At 34.5% G+C, this 21680-nt stretch overlaps 1 long non-coding RNA gene across 3 annotated transcripts; it reads left to right on the top strand.

Annotated features, from left to right (window-relative positions):
* The first annotated feature begins 1885 nt into the window (after positions 1-1885).
* LOC114195503 lies at positions 1886-4397 on the top strand. Of its 3 annotated transcripts, XR_003606505.1 has the most exons (7): positions 1886-2105; positions 2229-2272; positions 2380-2582; positions 3251-3327; positions 3421-3512; positions 3867-4004; positions 4113-4397. It is a non-coding gene; the product is annotated as an uncharacterized LOC114195503 (long non-coding RNA). The 3 variants fall into 3 exon arrangements; XR_003606504.1 differs by lacking the exon at positions 3867-4004 and having other exon boundaries at positions 2196-2272; positions 4113-4393; XR_003606503.1 differs by lacking the exon at positions 3867-4004 and having other exon boundaries at positions 4113-4392.
* Positions 4398-21680: the final 17283 nt, after the last annotated feature.

Below are 21680 nucleotides of genomic sequence, written 5' to 3' on the forward strand. Positions count from 1 at the left end.
ACAGAACGGGATAAAAGTTTAACAGTATCCAAAATATATGCTCAAGGAGCAAGATAATACATAGGCCACAGTGCCTTAAAAGAAAACTTGGAGCAAGGGAATCCAACCCAAGATAAGCTACGCAGCGGAACTTCCATCACCCTGATGACCACGAGGAGTTCCCACATCTGCTCACATTAATAAATTGATGATCATCGCAAAAGGAGAAAGCCACACATAAGACACGCAAACAAACAAAAAGGGTAAGCTAGAGTGAAAAAGGTTTATCATACAATTGCATACCATTTAAAAGTCAAAGATACATAAATCAACCAAACATGTGGTAGCAGACGATGCAAGACTCTAAGAGTCAATTATTCGGATACATATAATTAGTCGGATTCACTAGATGCTTGCACTTGTGGTGGCCTCTACTGCTTTGCACAGCCATTGTCAATGGGTTTCACCCTACCACACACAAGGTTAGCCTTCAAACATCTAAGGCCATTATCCTGCCAAAGACTAGGACCTCCTGCTACTCTTACTACTTGAGTCAGTATGCTCTATGTGAGACTAACTGACTCTTTAGAGTTTCAAGATGCAATCCTTACTTGAATCCTTACTAAATTATATAATGAGGCACCACCACGAAACCTTCATGGAATTACGTCCTAACTATGAGGCACCACCATAAGCTCCCACCAAAAAGGGTCATGGAATTACGTCCTGACCATGAGGCACCATCATGAGATCTCACCAAGAGATTCATGGAATTATGTCCTAAACCATATCAAAATCATGTCTCACCAACCAACATAAAGCTATCAATGATACCAATCTCTTGCCAATATTTATAACCAACCAACTGATCAGGTTCCATACAAAGATCATACCAAATTCATAAATTCCAGCCCATACAATCAAGTATTACATGCATATTCACATACTTCGTACTTTAAAACAAGGTACTCCCAACCAATCATACAACCAACAACCAAAAACAGGGAAAAGAACAGTCACAGAGCAATTCCTACACCAATTCTCACTCAGGCTAGAATACCTCGCTCAAGCGAGAAAGGTTCTCTCACTGAGGCGAGCTCCTTTCGCCTAGGCGAGAGCTCAAACAGTGGAATAGTGGCACTTTTGCGTTTTCTCCCTTAGGTGAGACCTCCTCGCCTAAGTGAGATGGACTCTTGCTCAAAACTGGAGCTCGTCGCTTGAGCGACAGCTTGCACAAGCAGCCGAGAGAGTTTCTGATACTCTCGCTTAGGCGAGACCCACTCGCTTGGGCGAGAATATCAAATTTCCTCCACTATTCACGCAGACCAACACAAAGATTCATCAACAACAATGCACAGTACATGTTGATATCATTTTAAACAGCGTACAATCACCAAAAGCCCTAAACAAGGCTGAAAAACAAGCAAGATACATTAAAAGCACGAAACTCTAACTTCCCTTTACTGGAAAATGCTAGCCAAAGACTCTGACACCTAAGCCAACTAGCACCATAACTCCAGGAGCAGATTCGAGAGTTGGGAATAGTGGCATAAATTGAAAATGAGGTTATCAAAGTGCACCTCTGTTGGAACCATGAAAACGGAGCTTAGAAAAAGAGAGGGTACGGGTTGAGAAACAACTTACATGGAATAAAATGGGGTTCTTCTAGCTCAATGAAGAGTGGGAGCCAAATCCTAGCAAAGCTCACGTAGCAGCAAAGGGAGAAAGGATGGAAAACTGTTTTTCTGAAAAGTACAGAATGAGGAGGGGTTAGGGCTGGTTTAGGGATTTTCACTGTAAGAAAATTATTTTTTAGTGGCAGCTATTTACCGACGTTTAAACAAAATCGACGTTATGCTTTAAAAAAAATAAATTTAAGGAATAAGTAGAGACGTTTGAAAACCGACGGAAAGTTTTTTAGTTTAATCTGTGCCTTTTCTTTTTTCCGGTTATATCAACGTCTTCGTCTTTTCCCTGATTTCTTTCTCTACACAATAGAAGAGTTCAATCTTCGTCTTTTCGTTGATTTTTTTTTCTTCACAACAGAAGAACTCGTCAATGGCAACCATATCCTCTAGGCACTCGGTTGAAGTTTTCGGAGCCATCTTCTTCCGTTGTTCGTAATCGTAAGTATTTTTCCTTTGATTTTTTTTCTCCGTGTATATTATTTTGAGTTTCAGAAATTCTAATCATATCTTCAATTTGTTTAACCCTAGCTTGAATTTCCCTCTCTTTCTTTCTTGGCTTAGTTTCCTTCTCCTCGTGCGTACTCTTTGAGATTAAGAGGAACAAGGTGAGTAATGTGTTCCTATTCTATTCTTGAATTAAGACCTTGCTGTTTGGAGTTTTTGCTTCTAGTTTTCTGAAACTAGTTCTGAATTCTGATGTTTTATTTTGTAGAAGGAGGATCTCAGTTGGAATGAGAGATTGTGTTATTTACCATCAAGTCCATCATTTGGATTGGAATTGCATCATTGGTTTGTTTGGATTTGGTGCAGAGCATTGCGAATTCTATATTGTTCAAGAATTACAATTTCGAGAGGGAAAAGAAACGCACGGTTTAAGATACCTATCATAGCAAGGATTCTGCTTTTGATCACTTGGTAATTTAATAATCTTTTTCATATTTGTTTTTAGTTGTTAGCACATCACGTTCAATAATCATAGGTTAAGGAAAGACCAAAGCTTGTTTGCTTTATTACTGGCTAGTGCATTGTCGTCATTTAACTATTAGAATGAACACATTATTAAAAGTGGACACATCACCATCCAATCTAGTTGTCAAACCGAAAAATCTTAAATGTACTTTATTCACATTATATGAAATCTTAAAATTGTATCCAATCTAGTTGTCAAACCGAGAAAACCACATTATATGAAATCTTAAAATTAATATTTAAAGTGCAGGATGATAAATGTAGAAATCTAATGGTTTACTAACACAATATCAAACTAGTGAATGCATACGAATGGTGTAATATGTATAGAAAGTATACCCAATTTGATCTTTATGCAACAAATCAGTACTCTTGTGGTTAACCAAACACCAAGCGACTTGTGTATGAAACCCTTTTTTTACTATAGCCATCATAGGATTGAGACTTTTGCTTTTCGCTTTTCTCATTGGAAACATTCAGAACTTTCTCCAAGGTCTTGGACGGAGGTAAAACTTACCTTATACTGCAACTTTTGAGCAAAACTTGATGATTAAGTGCTAATGTGTTTGGTGTTGTACCATGCTTGATTTTTTTTCTTCATTCTCTTTTATAAGAGGTTAGAAATGCAACTTAGACGTGGTGATGTTGAGCAATGGATGAGTCATAGGCGCTTACCAGAATACCTCAGAAGGTATAATATTTTCCCATTTTTTTCATGAATCATTATTTTACACACATGTATGTCATTCTAGTGTTAATAATCTAATTTTGATGACTTATGTAGGTCTTCTGATGATGGAACTTGTAGAATACGGGATGCGAGGAACTCACACAATCCCCGAATATATGTGCCTCGACCTCCAGATGCTATAAATGGTCAGTTAATTGCTTCTATTTCTGTTAATAGATCAGGCCTGGAATTGGAAGTGGCTGACTTTTGCATTTTTTACCATATTAAATTTGATATGGTGGTACAATCTATTAAGCTTTTAAGTTGGATCAATTATATTTTATTAAAATCTAAATGGAATATAAAAATAAAAAAATATCTTTCTATATTTCAACATAATTTTTAAATAAATAGTACACTTGGAATAGTGGATGGAATTATCAAATCTTATTGAAGTCAAATTGTCCGAGTTTACACATATAAATGGATGACTTGTTACTTAAACTTTCCTGATCAGTAGTCTGACCTGTTGACTAAAATAATTACCTTTGTGTTATTAGGTTATTATTGATTGAGAAATGGTCCATTAGCTAGTTTACCATCCTCAAGCAATGGTCAACAAATATCAAGTACTTTGTTGTACATATAATGCAAATGGAACTATTTTTGTTACCGGTAGCTTTGATACTTTTGCTAGGGTAGGTTTATTGGTGTACTCTTCACATATTTCCTATTTTCTCTCAAGAATACTATTAACTTATTTAATATTGCTTCTATGTTATGTTGAAAATTACTGCTATTTGCAGGTGTGGAGTGCATTGAAGCCCAACACTGATGATGCAAAACAACCAATAAATGAGATGGATTTATTATGTGGTTACGAAAATGATGTTAATTATGTACAGTTTAGGTTAGACATCCCGGTTAGGTCTACACTTGTTTGTTTTGCTTTGTAAAGATCCTTATTATCTTTTGCTATTCTGTATGCGGTTGTTGCTCTGTGGCTTAAAACAATTTTAACATCTAACCCCTTGAAAGAAGAAAATACACTAAAGTTTCGAAAATTCTGGTATATCTAGCGCTTGTTATAATATTTTCTATCCTGGTTGGTTTTATTTAATGTAACAACTGTTCCACTTCTCTCTACTAAATATTTCAGGTCTTGTCATGATAACATAATTACATGCTCTCGTAAAGGAAGTGCATTTATATGGGTTTTCAGATCACGTAAATCTCATGTGAGCTCCTGTAATTGGATTACCATTGAATTTTGGTCTATTTTTATTCTTGAAGGAATTTTCTTTTCTAGAATTGTTTTGGGGATCTGTGGGAGTGAAGGTTCATTTTCCTCCCTTCCTTTCCATGTTAAATATATTTTTCTCTTCTGTTTCGGGAAAAGTATGACGTTGAACTCGTGCATATCATTTAAAAGTGCCAACACCATTCCTGCCTCCCTAACCTTCGAGGTGGTCCAAGGCACGTCTCGTGGTGTTAATATGATTATATGATGTTAATAACTTTACCATAGATTAAAGCTACCATTAAATTTTTTTAAATTCATGGATTAGATTTACGGGTGATTATAATCGCCACTAAATTTTTAAATTTTTTAGATTTACCGACGGTTATAACCGCCACCAAATTTTTAAATTCGTAAACTTAGCGGCAATTATTGTAACATCCTTACTGAAAAATACGTAATTAAATAAATAAATAAAATTGGAAATTCAAACGTCGTAATTTATTATTCCCAAAATGCGGAAAAATTTAAAATATCGTTCAACGCGTCAACGATTATTTAACAATGGTAATAAAGTTATTACAAATTTCAAAATCCAATAAAGATAGTAAAAAAAAACAAATAAATTCCTAGCTCAAAGTCCCAAGCTAGCCTCCTCTCCGTCTCTAAGCGTCAACAACATCACCTGTAATATTATCTGCTCTTGTGTGACAAGTCACACGATCATCACCAAACATAAACAAAAAGGGTGAACTCATAATAAGTTGACACATAATTTAATAAAATCATAAAACACCCAGTTATTTGATTCTAAATATTTCTTGGCCAAGATCTTAATACCCCAAGGCTTTTCAACCTTCAAATCACACAAATAGTTAGCCTTGGACTCAAGATTTATGATGCTCACACGAAGCTGTCCACTCGTGGTTCTGCCTCTACGAACCTCCCCTCTCGTAGTCCTACTCTACGGTCCTGCCCGCCCGTAGTCCAACACACGTGATCCACCAGATACATACTTCCCCGCACACAACATCTCTCAAGTGTGAGCACGGAACATACGAACTTACCTCGCTCGTATCCTCACACGAGACACCAGTGCAGGAAAGACTTTCTGCCGTGGTTATTTTGGTCATTTGGCATCGATTTAAGACATGAGGCATATTCAGCCGAGGCAAAAAGGGTCATCTTTTTGCCTCGGTTCTCAACCGAGGCATATCCCATCATTACTGCCTCGGTTCTGATGGCAACCGAGGCGTAATATACGTTAAAAATTAAAAAAAAAGTTGCAGAAATCACCTTTCTCTCATCTTCTCCGACCTTCCACTCCAGCCTTCCACACCATCTTCACCACACGAATGATGTTGGAGTAGTGCTGGCGGAGCAAATCGAGAAGCGCGACCACAGGCAGATCGAGAACGACACAATACCTTCGAACCACCATTGGCATAACTTTGTTCCTGCACTCACGAAACAAACCAGTTCTTCGCCAAAATCTCATTGCAGCAAGACAGAATGAACCCAACAATCAAGAACGCGCCTTGGATTTTGCATGCAGGTGAACCACTACGAACCTAGCAAACACACGTCCACCACGCCAGAAAACTCAACGTTGCAACATTTGAACCAAGCCATCATGAACCCTAATCACGAGATTCACTACATAACAACGCATCCATCAGATCTTCATAACCACCGCAACCAAAGTCACGAACACAACAACATCACGAACCCATTTAGAATGCAACGCTTTAGCCACTCCATTGCTACACTTCCCTGAGGAAACTTACGCAGAGGATCGAGGAAGGAAATATGAGGGTTAGGGTTTTTGCGCACCAGAGGAAGGAGATGGATTGTTTCTGGTTTTAAAGATTTTTATCCTACCTTTTGCCTCAGTTCAATTGAAAATTGAGGCATATCACCATCTTCTGCCTCGAGTCCTAACACCTAAAACCCTAGAGTCCGAAAAAAAAAGAAAAAAAATTTGCTGATACTTTACTGCCTCGGGTCAGTAGCAACTGAGGCATAAACTGACTTTACTGCCTCAAGTCAATAACAACGGAGGCATAAATTGGCTTTACAGCCTCGGGTCAATAACAACCGAGGCATAAAACATTGCATAAATTACAAAACTGCCACCGCGTGTTTATATGCCTCATTTCCGTTATAACCGAGGCATAAAGCTCGAGTTAGAAAGTCTAAAATGCACTAGTGAGAGTAACATGATATGAACCTCCCCGCTCATATCATCATGTGTTCACCACCATCCATGAACCTACCCGTTCATGGCACAACATCTCCTGAACCAAGTCCGCATCAATGCATATAACAACACGTGCAAGTCACAGGTTAGTCTATCTTTTGGCCCCTTATACTCATGCTAGAACTTTAGAATTTTACCACCAACCACTACCTTCATGAATCTAATACCAGCAGCCAACACCCAACCATAGAACTTAAGTGGTAACATTCTAAAATGATACACAACAGGTTTGTTTCACCAAAATAGTGTTTCTCACCCCAATTAAAATTACTAGAACCAACCCATACTTTCATCTTTCAAACCTATTCACATACCAATTCCTCCAATCATACTCTCACCTCTAGTACCTTACATATATCGTTAATATCATTTGCAGCATTTTCCATTACCCTCATAGAATCCAACATGCATACAACCAATTAAAACAACACTTGGCTCTGTTGCCCCACTTATCACTTGGCGATACATTCTCGCCGCCAGGCAGCACATGGTATTCTGGGCAACCTAGATTTCGTTTGCACCATAAGACAGCCCAAATTCCCCAATTCACATTTCAATCAATATCTTACATCAACGCAAACCAATTTTTTTTATCTCTCCTTTCCCATTCACTTCCGCTAGAATCATACTAGCGTAACTACAACCTAATTAAACACCAAGAAATTAGTTTAATAGACCATCTCTGCAAACCCTAACAAGGTTACACAATTGAATGTTTCCCATTCAATTCCCAATATCCATACGCACACATACATTCGTGAATTTCACACTGTTCAAGGATTCATATCGAACACCTAAACGATTCTAGAGTAACCAACCAACCATAGAATCCAAAGAAAACACAGAAAATATTCCAAGCTTGCATCGCCTGGCGGGCTCACCCATTGCTGCCAGGCGGTTCATCTCAAAAACCCATAATTGGGTTAGTCACTCATGTGTCGCCTGGCGGCACATTCAAAGCCGCTAAGCGGTTTCTGGAATTTTTCTAGAAACTCGAAAACAACGTCATTTGGATTATGCAGGGCATCATGTTCATTCAATACAATACGAAAACAACCATAAAGCATGTATATATGTGAAGGAACTCCCGTAACCTGTTAATCCTTGCTCAATTTGGAAGAATCAAGACTCCTCTTGTGCCACCACAAATCCAACCTTGACATTCTCTCAATGCACTTGATGCTCTTATCAATTCCACACAAAATGACCTTCAGACTCTCTTTTCCACTGTCAAATTCGTTTGTCCTCTGTCCTTTCACATTTTCTTCTCTTTCTTCTCTAAAACTACACTAATCAGACCATTAACTAAGCCTTAATGCTTTTTAATGGTAGGAAAAATGAAAATGGCTTTGAATGAGGTGTTAACGACCATTCAAAAACCATTATTGGTTGTCTCATAGCCCACTAGGTTGCCTCTCTTGGCAGCTAGGGTTTCTCTGCCTATTCATCCCCATACCAAAAGAAGTTTTGGCAAAAATAAAGTTAAATTCATTCTTAGTAAGATTTGAACACACAACAACTCAATTGCAAAGCCAATGCACAACCAATTCAACCAATACATGTTTCATGATAATTCCTATAATTTTAGTATTACATTATCACTAATCACATTCAAACATATCATTAAAATTATATACATATTAAAATAACATACAATTTAGCATACATAGGACTTGAAGTCCTCTCACACAACCAAGTACTCTCAGCCATTTAATTAATTATTTAATTATTTAAATTTTTCGGGTCTTACAGTTATAATTGTCGTTAAGTATTTAATTTAATATAATTAAAAAAAATTTAGAGGATGTTAAAACTGACTTTATCAATTTTAGTGGCGGTTATTCCGGCGATTACAATAAACGAACGATAAAATGATATTGTGGCGCTAAATTATGTGGCAGTTAATTAACTAACAGAGAAAAAGTAGTGGCGGTTATAACCGCCACTAAATAACATATTAAATTGACGCTAAAATTTAAAATTTTAATAGTGTTTGGACACCTTATGGATCAGCCTTAGGTCCAACAGATTGGGACAGACCCTTAAACATTGGGGCAGAATTAAATAGGTCTTACATAGAGTCATCAAAATGGGTTATAACACACGAGCCAACCTAATTTATCAAGGATATGAGTCGGATTAGGTTGAAAAAAATTACATATTTCAATACGGGTTAAAATTGAACCCAATCCGTTAAGAACTTGACTCATACAGGTTGAACCCAACCCGTTAAAAACCTGACTCTTAAAATAATATATATATATATATATATATATATATACATATATTATATATATAATACATATATTATATATTAATATAATATATATATATATTATATATATATATATATATATATTATATAATATATATATATATAATATATATATATATATAATATATATAATATTATATATATAATATATGTATATAATATATATATAATATATGTATATAATATGTATATAATATATGTATATATATATATATATTATATACATATAATATGTTATATAATATATATACATATGTATATTATATATATATATATATATATATATATATTATATTATATTATATTATATTATATATTATATATATTATATATATATAAAATATATATATATATATATATATATATATAATATACACATATAATATATAATATATAAATAATATATAATCTATATATATTATATATTATATATATATATATATATATTATATGTATATATTATATATATATTATATATTATTTATATATTATATATTATATGTGTATATATTATATATAGATATATGTATATTATATATATATATATATATAGGTATATTATATATATGTATATTATATATTATATATATATATATTATAGATTTGTATATATATATATATATATATATATATATATATTATATATATATATATATATTATATTATTTTTATAATATTAAAAAATTAAAATTAAAATTAAAGTTGTTATTTTTTTTAATTCATCGTTGCATCTTTTAGTTTGTTGTTACCGTCTTAAATTTATTGTTTTCAGACATTACATTATTTGATTGTTCATTTCTATCTCTTTTTTTTTCTTCGTTTTCACTTTATATTTTATTTTGTTTTAAAGTTATGCTACTTGACATTTTTGGTTGTTTGTTTATATAGTTAAAGTTATGCATGGTTTTGAACTAACAAGTAACATTATTGTTAGTACTGTAAAATTAATTTAATTATTTAATACTTAATCTTTTAATATTATTAGTTAACATTTTTTTTGTTTTATTGTAGATGGGGATAAAAAAGATGCTTCAAGAGATGAAAATGTTGTGGATTTATCCATTGAAGACTCTAATACTATAGTTTGATAAGTAACAAGAATGATTTGATGTTAAATAGTAATTTATGTTTTTGTGATTTTGGTTTGTATTTGGAGTTGAACATAATTTGGGATTTTATTTGGATTGTATTGAAGTTTATTTAGATTTTAATCGAAATTATAATTTAGTTTTCTTGGGATTGAAGAAAAAAAATTGTGTGTGTTTTTTTTTTAATTAAGTGAGCCAGTGAGCCAACCTGTTTAACCCGTCAACCCGTAGTGGGTCGGGTCGGGTTCTAATTTTGTTGGCTCGCTAATAAATGAGCCGGGTTGGGTTGACCCACTAAGTGGCCAACCTGTCGCGAGCCGAGTCGGGTTGGGTCGGGTGACCCGTTTTGACAGCTCTAGTCTTAAAATAATAATATCTACATATATTATTAATTTATAACAATATTATAATTATTATTAATTATTATATTATTTTATTAATTAATAATAATAATCATCATTTTATATATTATTAGTTATTATATATTAATATATTAATCATTATATTTTTAATAATATTTTAATAATATTATATAAATATTTTAATTATTAATAATTATTATTATATATATATATATAAGTATATTATAAGTTATTTATTATTATAATTTATTTTTATATATATATATATATATATATATATATATAACTGGTTAAATAACAAATATTATATATATATATATATATATATAATAAATAATATAATAATAATTATTAATAATTATAATATGATAATAAAATATGAAGAGAAAAGGGTAAATCTTTGCATCTATGGAAAGGATCGATTTGTGAGACATTTCTACAAATCTATTTGCGTAAATCTGCGTTCATCCTCTTAAACGAACATAATTTTAAATTCTATTCGTCTCTTCAAATCAGCTTCAATTATGCTATCTATATAAAAGAACACCGCATTAGGGAATATGGTTAATATCCTTTTAATAATTACTCCCGAAATATTTTATTTCATAGAAAATCTTTCAAATGAAAATAATCTATTAAATAATTAACAATTTTTTTTATCTCTTTCAAAATCTCTTAAATAAATGTATTAAATAATTAAAAATTCCTTTTAATCAAATAAATTTTTAAAGTAATAAACTATTATATTTTCAACCATAATCTTTTAAACAAAATAAATAATTAACCAACCATTATATCTCCTATCATAATCCTTGGATAAAATAAATAATTAATTTAAACGGTATATCTCTTATCATAACGTTTTAAATAAATATTTTTAAAATAATTAATAAACTATTTTATCTCTTGTCATATTTTTTTAATAAAATAAAATATTCTTAATTAAATAATTAACAAACCAATAAATCTTTTAAATTAAATCACAAAATCCTTTTATCTTTTATACAATTGTTGAGTAAAACAAATCTTTTAAGTTTTACAACTAATAAACCATTTTATCTTTTACTTTAAACATATATATAACCTTGTTTATTTTTTTTTTCCTTATTATTACAATTTTCTAGGGTCTTACAGGCTTACTTCATCCTATAAAAGGATGCATATATATATATTTCTATCTATGAGGGATGAAGTTCTATTAGAAACTTGCGTTTTATCTCTCTTTTTTTTTTTTTTTTACATAAATGAAATGGATACAAGTTTCTCATCGAATTCGGATATTAGAAAGATTACCATATATAACATAAAACTTCGCCGCCGATTTTTTCTAATCGAGCCTCTCGATTTGTCATTATACCTCTAGAAGTTGAAAGAATGACAATCCCCATGCCTCCTAAAATTCGAGGGATTTGTTGATAATTGTAATATATTCGTAGACCAGGTGTACTTATTCGTTTTAAATTTAAAAAACTTTTATATGATTCTTTTCTATTTCTTGTAGTATAATGAGATATATGAATTTTGATCGAAAGTAAGATTTCTCTTTGTGAGAACCTTTAAGAGTTCTCAGTTATAAGAACTTAATTGTGATCTTATCAAGATAACTTGTGATCAGTGACGGAACTTGGACTAAAATTGTAGGGGGGCCAAATTAGATTTGTTATATATAATTTTTTTTAGAAGAAAAACTATTCATTTTTTTCTCTTCATTTCCTCTTCTTATAACAAACACATATAATAGTAGAATTCAAAAAAATATTACTATCATTCGCTATTATATCATGATATCAATTCATGAATACCATTTTAGATAAGACATTCGTATCTCGTCAATTTGATTTGGTGGTATTGTCAAATTTGATGTCGTTTTTCCCAGATCACGTTCTATTGAATTGTTAAATTCATTATATGTAACTCTGATAACTTTAGAGATTTGTTTTATATTGTCTTAAATTCTTGGTTCTTATTAAATTTCTCAAGCTTAGTTAACGTAAATGCATTTCTTTTTCATCTTCATCACAAACCTTCCTCTTTGAAAAAAAGGAATCAATTTTTTTACTTTTTATCATAATCTTTCTAATATAAATTTATCACCTCTTACCTATTTAGAAAAAATAAAATTTATATTCACAAATCACAATTATCACAATGCAAAACATAACAAAACTCATACTACTTTAATTAAATAAGCAATACTGTATAAATTCAAAACTTAAAAAAAATTACCATAGGTAGCGAAAAACACAAAATCCCTAAATTTCATAATTAAGGATTATAATAATTTAGGAAAAATTATAATTAGGGTTCATACCAATTTCATAAAAGAATCCCTAAAATCATAATTAGGGGTTATATTAATTTGGGGTAAACTTAATTTGGAAAAAACATCCTAAAAAGAATCATAAACTAACATACATAAATCATAATAAGATATTAACCTTGATTTCTGATAGATCATGCAAGAATGTATACATGAATCTAAATCTATGTGTTTCCAACCTCTATTTCCCAACCTTTGTATTTATCTCTCTTCACAAACTTTCATGATAATTTACATTATGGAAAGATCTTATAGTCAGAAAAAAATCCTAATCTCTTTTATAAATTAATGTCTCTATTAAAATTTTTTATTTTATCTTTTATTATAATTTTCCATAATATAATTTTAATATAAATAATATATAATATAATTTAAAAAAATATATAAATATATATAAGAAAAATTCAAAAAAAAAAAAAAATGGGGGAGCCGTGGCTCCCCCTTGTCACGTCCTAGTTCCGTCGGTGCTTGTGACAATCATCCCCTTGACTTATCACTCACCTTTCAATCTTTTTTGAGTATGATGTCAATATCCTTCCCCAACTGAATATCAAAACGGTCCCCAAGTTTTCCATCATTTGATATTAGAGATTTGACTCTTGATATTCAATGAGTTTATATATATATATATATATATATATATATATATATATATATATATATATATATATACTTTCAATTTTTATTTGTATTTTTAGATTTATGTTAGGTACTAGTGCTAAAAGTGACTATCAACTCAGTTTCTATCACAAATTGTTTGTTGATGAGTTTGTTCCACATATGGAGAGGAAATTGAAAGAGAATATTGAGAAGTTGAAAAGGAAAGAAAAGAAAGAGCAAAGGTATAGTGATAAAGAGAAAATATTTGATGAATATTGAAAAAGACATGCTCAAATTATGATGAAAGAGAGAGAGAGAGAGAGAGAGAGAGATAGAGAAAAGGAAAAACATGAAAAATAAAATTAGTGAAGAGAAATAAATTAAAGAGAAGGAGTTGAAAAGGGATAAAATTACAAGGAAAACTAAAAAGACCTCTCAAGAGCATATCAAGCTAGGCTCAACCTGGTCTTGATCGAATTAGGACCCAATTGAGCCTAGTCCAATTCAGCTAAACATAGGTCTCTCGAGTAATAAAAATGTTGAGATGCCCTAGATCGTCTCGACTTGGGTATGAGACGACTCATATGCATTTGGGACCAAGCCAACTTGGCTTGACTCTACTAACCCGAATCGACTCGTCCAGGCTCAAATAGACTTGATTGGTCCCAACCAACTCAACTAGACCTTGGCTAACTTGACTTGACTAGGTATGGGTTGACTTCACTAGACCAAGTGTGACCCGATTTGAGTAAACCGAGAATGAGCTAATAACTCGAATGGACCGGACTCGAGTTGACTTGACTAGAATAAACCTGAGCTAACTCGACTCTATCGGGCCCTAGTTGACTTCACTCGTTTAGGCCCATGCCACCTTGACTCAACCGAGCACATGTTGACTTGAATCGACAAGGCTCGACAAACTCAACTAGACCAAACTTGGACCAACTCGAGTCAATCTGGACTAAGCCAACTCAATTTGATCAGGCTCGAGCTAACTCAACTCCAACGAGCTTGACCGACTCAACTCAACTGTGGTCGGGCCAACTCAGCTCAATTTGAGTCTAAAAACCTCGGTTCAATCATGGCAAGGCCTACTTGGCTTAACTTGGGTCTAAACAGACTTGTCTCAACTTGGCTCAATCAACTTGACTTGACTTTAAATAATTGTTTAAATTTGGTCATAATTGAAATACTTTATATATATAAAAAAATTAAAATTCACTAAATTTGAATTTTTTTTACCGAAATAATACATTTGAAAACAAAACAATTCAAAATAAAATCAATTCAAATTTGAATGTCTTACAAATTATGAAATTCTCTAACCAAACACAAGATGGAGTCCAAACAATTTTTGTTTCAAGTATAGAAGCAATGATTGTCTCATATATACAAAGCATCAACCACAATCTTTCCTTTTCTCTTTTTATGTTTTATGACATAGAAAAATAGTTCTACAAATTTAACCGATTCGACATGTCTATATTAATGAGTGGTCATCATACGGTTGTTATGAAGGGTCTTCTAAATTTAAGGATTGAGTGGGAATTTAATACATGTACGTCAATCTTGAATACACAATAAGGGCTATAAAGAAACTAACAAATAAGATTTGATTATAAATAAATAAAGTCAAGTATGTTCAAAAAATAAAAACTTTGATCAAATCTTAAAAAAATATTATTAGCAATATAATTAATTAAATGATGCGAGCGCCATTAACTTGACAGTTGTTTATCACAAAATTGTACATGGACAGAAGTCCAATTATTGAATATGAAAAAAAAAACCTAATATATAATTATTTAATAAAAAGGAAAATAAACTATTGGATTTTTAATTTAAAAGCATAAATAAATGCAACATTAAAAGGATAAATAAAAATAATGATAAAGATTGAGATCTAGAGTTTTAGAATAAAAGAACAAACAATAATCAAAAGGAATAAAAATACGAATTGTGTTAAAGTTGAGATAGAGATTTAGGTTTCAGATATTTAAAGGACAAATAAAAATAAAAATAATGATAAAGATAAAGATGTAATTTAGGATTTTAGAATAAAAAAATAAAAATAAAAATTATGATAAAGATACACATGTGAATATATAATATAGATAGATATTGATTTGATTAACCTTTTTCCATTCAATTCACTCTTTCCCAATCCATACTTTTAGTTGCGTTGTTAATTCAGTTATCCATGAATTTTGATTTAGACATGACTCCCATGAGAACATACTTAAATTACTTAAGGAAGATTCCCATTGCTCGGTGAAATTTGTGAAGCAACCAATATTAACGTTAAAGACTTAAATCCTATTTTATAAATGTTTTTCTAGTTGTAATTAAATTTATGAAATCTTAATTTAGTTTATCAGAACAAATGTAAGACCCATTAAAATCCTGTTTATGTAATTCTATCCTAAAGTAAAGGGCTGCCCTTGTGTTTGGGCCTAGGGCTGGCCCAAGTGATAAAACTGAACTCTAAGCTGCCATAACGCACTCACCCTCACTCTTCACAGATCAGCCGTCACCCTTCTACTCCAAGAGAGAGAGAGAGCTCTGCTAGGGTTCCGCCGCTTTACGCATCCAGTGGGCTCGAATCAGTTTGTCACTTCTCGTAAGTCCATTCCAACGCCTACTCGTACTTCCTCCAGTGTTCCTTCATGTTTGTTTCAGCTAAGGATCCGTAGTGAGCTTATCTTGTGATCTGCTCCGTTGTTTTTTTTTTTTCAGTTCTTAAGCACAACCTAGATCTGTGGTGCCCGTGGTTACTGTTGAGTCCTGTACTAGCATATTCCAGGTAAGGGAAGCTAGAACCTTTTCGTGTGGTGTGATTTGGCTTGTATTGTTGTGGTTTGCGAATTCTTTGAGATTGTGCATTGCTATGAATGTCTGGACTGGCTGGAATCTCTGTTCGGTGCTTGTATACGCTGTGCAGGTGCGAACAGTGGCGAACACTGATAGACTCGCCTAGGCGAGCTTGCCTCGCCCAGACGAGATGTACAGAGGCTCGCCCAGAACTTTCTGTGCGAGCGGTCGCCTAGGCGACCAGAGTGTGTTTTTGAGCGAGCACACAACTCGCCCAGGCGAGAGGGTTCTCGCCTAAGCGAGATCCCGCGCTGCTTTCCTGTTCGTGTTTGAGCCCTCGCCTAGGTGGAGGGGGACTCGCCTGAGCAAGACTGTCTCGCCTGAGCGAGACCCCTCAACCTGAGCGAGGTGCTGGGCGAGACAGTGCTGTGTTTGGATGTTTGTTTATTTCTGGATGATCTGTTTTGGTTGGTTATGAATGTTATGATGGGGGACATGTATATAATGGAGCATCATGTATACATAGCATGATTCATGAAATTTAAATGATAGGTTTGGTATGAGTTTTGGCATGTGAACTAAATGAGATTGATGTTATTAAAGTGGCATGAAAATGATATGAGTTGGATTCTATGGGCATGAATGGATTATGATGAGTTGGAATGGGTTGGACCTGGAAATGTGAAAGGTAACGGCTTTAAAGGTTGACATAATGAATGTACCTTTGCATGGTGAATATTATTTGACTGTATGATCGTATTTTCGTCTGTGTCAGTGCATAATTCCTTGGGGTCTCTAGATGAGACCTTCAAGGTCGCGCTTCAGTGGTCGGGAAGTAATTCCATGGCCCCTGTTAGTGGGTGTCCATGGTGGTGCCCCATCTGTATAACTAGGTAAGGATTCAAGGTAAGGTTGCATCCTGACGCTCTAAGGGGTCAGTTAGTCTCACCTAGAGCGGACTGACTCCTGTGGTGAGAGTAGCAGGAGGCCCGAAATTCATTAAGGGCTAACCTTGTGGTGAGGGGAAATTGATTCATCGTAACACTTGTAACATATAGCTCGGGGGTGAGCAGAGGTATCCACCACAAGTGCGGGCATCCGCTGTATCCGACCAAGTTATACGTATCCGGATGAGTCAAGTCGAGTCGTAGTGTATTGATTGAAGAGTCTTAACATGCTTGGATGTTGTACTGATATTGGATGGTGAAAGTATATTTAATTGTATGATAAAGATGTTGTTTGGCTCTAGCTTACCCTTTTCTCGTTGGTTGCTTTGTATGTCGTGTTTCTATCTTTGCGATGATCATCAATTTATTGATGGGAGCAGACACGAGGGATAATCGTGGTCATCAGGGAGGAGGCGACTCTGCAGCTTAGTTTTCTTGGAATATCTTGAAGGCTACGGCCTGTGTATTTGTCAGTCTTTCATATGCTTGTGTTCCAGCAGACTTTTTATGATACTCTTTTATCTTTTGTGGCACCGTGGTGTGCCTTATTTTGTAAGGTCTTACGTTTAAACACAAGAACTGCGCTGTTATATTATAATCATGTGACGTTTTCTTTTAATTATGCTCATTAATTAATTGGGGCGTTACAACAAACAAACAAAGTAGAAAGACTAAAGTGAATAATCAATCAATATTAAAAAAAATAAAAGAAGATACATGATTAAGTATCGATATCTATTTACGAGCAACATATATGAACATATGATTTGATGAATCCAAAAGAAACATTTGAATCCAAAAGAAACATTTGAAGATATCTTGAAAATCATTGGTGAAAGACTTCTTAGTGTCTCAAATGCACTTAAGTTTATCTAAACGCATTAAGTTTGTTAATATGTTAAAAATGGGTTTAAGAGATTACTCTGATCCTCCAAATAGGGTATGTGATGAACATATCAATCAATTAAATTAATTGAAAATCAACTATTTTAGTAGTTAATTGAAATCAATCGATCGGTAGTTAAATTTAATCCATTGAATATGTTAGGTAATATATCTTTAAAACAAAACATTGGTTTAATGAAAAGTGTAGATTTTGGAAAACACTTTTAAAAACTTCTTAAAGCACTTTTTCGATTGAAATAACAATGTTCTCTGATCCGAAGGTGTTTGTGGCTGTGTGAGGTAGTGGTTTCTCATACACTTTGGTTGTTCATGTGTCTTGAGAAAGATAGGGAGAGCTTTTCACGTTTGATCGTTCCTTGCCTTGCCTTGTATTGTTTTTTTTTCGTGGTTTTGGAAGGTTGCTCAGGTTGTAACAGGGTGTTGCAAGTGTAGTGCACTTCTTGTAGGTTTCAAGAAGTTTATTTCATCTTTCAAGAAATTGTGTAATTAGACATATGATTCTTGCTTGAGTGAATAGTTGTGCTCAAGTTGCACAACTAATTGGATGTAGCTTTCAAGAGTGAGCTAGTATACAAATTTACATGTCCTTATCTTTTCCTTCTGTTAATTTCTCAAGTTCTTATATATCATTATATTTTGGATCAAGATTTTCATTTTTCTACATGCAAAGGTGTTTTGTGTAAGATCCGGGAAAATTAAATAGTTATTTAATTAATTATTTAATTAGAACGGGTAGCGAGAACATTTAAAGCAATAAATGCGATGAATTGTGACATGAAAGAGTACTAGCTCAAGTGGTTGAGAGTACTTTATTGTGGGTGAGGACTTGGGTTCGAGTCCTATGTGTGCCAATTGGATGTTATTTAATTATGTGTTTTTATGTGCTTATATATTGAACTCGTGTGGATGATGATAAACTCTTACAATTGTGAGTTTTAGCATGAAATAAGGATTGGTTGAGTGGTTTGGGCTTTGGCTTGGTATGCGCATGGGAGGGGGTTCAAACCTTGTTGAGAACTAACTTACTTTTCTTTTTGCTAAATTTCACTAATATGAATATGAAGGGGTTTGAGAACCCTAGCAGCCAATGAATGGGCAATTCAGAGGGGCTGGACGTAGCTTGAGAAGCGGCTTAATTAATCATTAAGCTTTATTTTACTTAAATTTTTGTTTAGTGGTAAAAAGGGGTAATTAGAGAGGTAGTTAGTAAAGGAAAGGAAGAGAATTAGCAAGAGAAGGGGGTATTGAGACAGGAGCGTGGACGTTGGGTGGAGAACATCTTGTCTGGGCGCATTACAGAGAGGAATTTAGGGGAAGAACGGTGAAAAGGGTACAAGTCAAGAGAGGAGAAGGTTTTTACTTCAAAGCACACTCATCAATTCGTGTTTGGAGCAAGGAATCCGGGTAAGGGGAGTTGTTTTTGCATGCTATTTATCGTGTATACCATTTTGTGCCTTGTACGATCATATGCGCATGAATTCTCTGCTTGTTATGTGTTGATTTCGCGTTTTCTGGGTTCTGCCCAGAAACCGCCTGGCGGGCATGCATGTGCCGCCAGGCGGTTCATCAGTTTGTGTGTGGAATTGGTCTCTGATGGCTTAAACTGCCTGGCAGGGATGAATATCCGCCAGGCGGCGCAACAGTGTTACGTTTTTCTGTTGGTTTGCGTTTTGTGCAGGGGAATGGGGACTTCAGATTGCGATTTTATTCATTTGATAATATGAACTGGTTAAAATTGGGGTCTGATGGTGCTTGCGAATACCCTTATGATTTTACATGGATGAACTTGGATTATTGGAATGGGTAGAATCCGAATTGGGTTATTAGGGTTCATGGTGTGTATGAATTTGAGGATATTATGTCAAAGGAAACTGGATCAGTAAATTAGGTGTGATTCATTGGGTGATATTGTTTGTGAAGTATAGATCGAATTATGGACAACTTGGCTTATCACGTATACGGTAACCTGGAGATTTTTTGGGTTCTGATACACCGCCTGGCGGTGACTAGCTTGCCGCCAGGCGATGATGGGAACAGTGGCGTTTTTTTTAATGTTGTTTTTGGGTACTTGCGAGGGGGGAGGCTAAGTGTGACATTGGAACTTAAAGAAGAGCACTGTAAGAAATAATGCACGTAGGTAAGTGTGTGTGGTAATGGAGAGTGGTTGATGGAGTGATTACGTGACGAATTCTTGATAGTTGTGTTGAGTAAAGGAAGAGAGAGTTGGATAACATTAGCTGGTAAATTAGGAATGGAAAGCTTGGAATTCTGTCTAAATGTTGTTGAACACCTTTTATTATTGGTTATAAGCTTTAAGTGTTTGAGGACTTGTGAGTTTAAACATAAGTTAAGTGATTAGGTGAGATTGTGTGGGATAAGATGTATGGTAGCGCAGCGTGAAATAAGTAAAATGAGAGGTGATTTGTTAATGGCCTTAAACTGTAGTATTTGATGGTGAATGGTGTGTCTTGTATTGTAGTGTTGATTTACCGTGATAGGGGGTTTGGAATGGGAGTTATAAGTACTTGTGTTTGTGTACATATGATATTTGTAGGCTCGACTATGTGAGGGTTGAGTTTGGGATTATTATGTGATCTATGGGAGGAAGCTAAAAGGGTAAACTGGATTAACTGGAGTGTCATAAACCAGAAAGGGGTTGTTCTGGTATGGCGCCTGGCGGGCTACTGATAGCCGCCAGGCGATAGCCTTAGCGTGAGAGGGTCTGCACTGAGCAGGCGCCTGGCGGCACGGTGTGCTCCGCCAGGCGGTGACGAGGAAACAGTGGCTCTGAAAGACGCTGGCGCCTGGCGGTGGGTGAATACTGCCAGGCGGTCTGGAGCAGTTTTGCCTGGCGGCGTGTGGGCTGGGCCAGGCGGAAACGCTGTTGTTCTGGGTGTTGTGTTGTGCTGTCTTTAACTGAAACTGATGCTTTGCTTGGATCGGGGGATGCTGTGCCATGAGCGGGTAGGTTCATGAATGTTGTGACATGTGATGATATGAGCGGGGAGGTTCATATCAAGTTACTCTCACGTGGGGATACGAGCGGGGAGGTTCGTATGTTCCGTGCTCACGTTGAGAGATGCCACGTGCGGGGAGGTACGGGGGCTGGTGGATCACATGTGTTGCACTACGGGCGGGCAGGTCCGTAGAGTAGGACTACGAGCGGGGAGGTTCGTAGAGGCAGGACCACGAGCGGGCAGGTTCGTGTGAGCATCAGATTCCCGAGTCCAAGGCTAACCAATTGTATGAATTGAAGACTGTTAGGTCTTGGGGTTAGGGTCTTGGCCAAGATTTATAGATGATGATTAAGATGGGTGAATGATATATTCTGTGATACATACTTGTTATTTTATTTTCTCAGCTCACCCTTTCTGTTTGTGTGTGGCGATGATCGTGTAATTCGTTACACGGGAGCAGATGTTGATACAGGTGGTGCTGAGGATGCTCAGATGGCGGAGTGAGGGCTAGCATGGGAGTAGTGCTAGGGTTTATGATGAATTGTAATTTATGTTTTAAATACAACTTTTGGGAACTTGTAATGAATTATGAACCAGTTATGAGTTTT

The sequence above is a fragment of the Vigna unguiculata genome, chromosome 8 (assembly GCF_004118075.2).
Source record: "Vigna unguiculata cultivar IT97K-499-35 chromosome 8, ASM411807v1, whole genome shotgun sequence".
Lineage (NCBI taxonomy): Eukaryota > Viridiplantae > Streptophyta > Magnoliopsida > Fabales > Fabaceae > Vigna > Vigna unguiculata.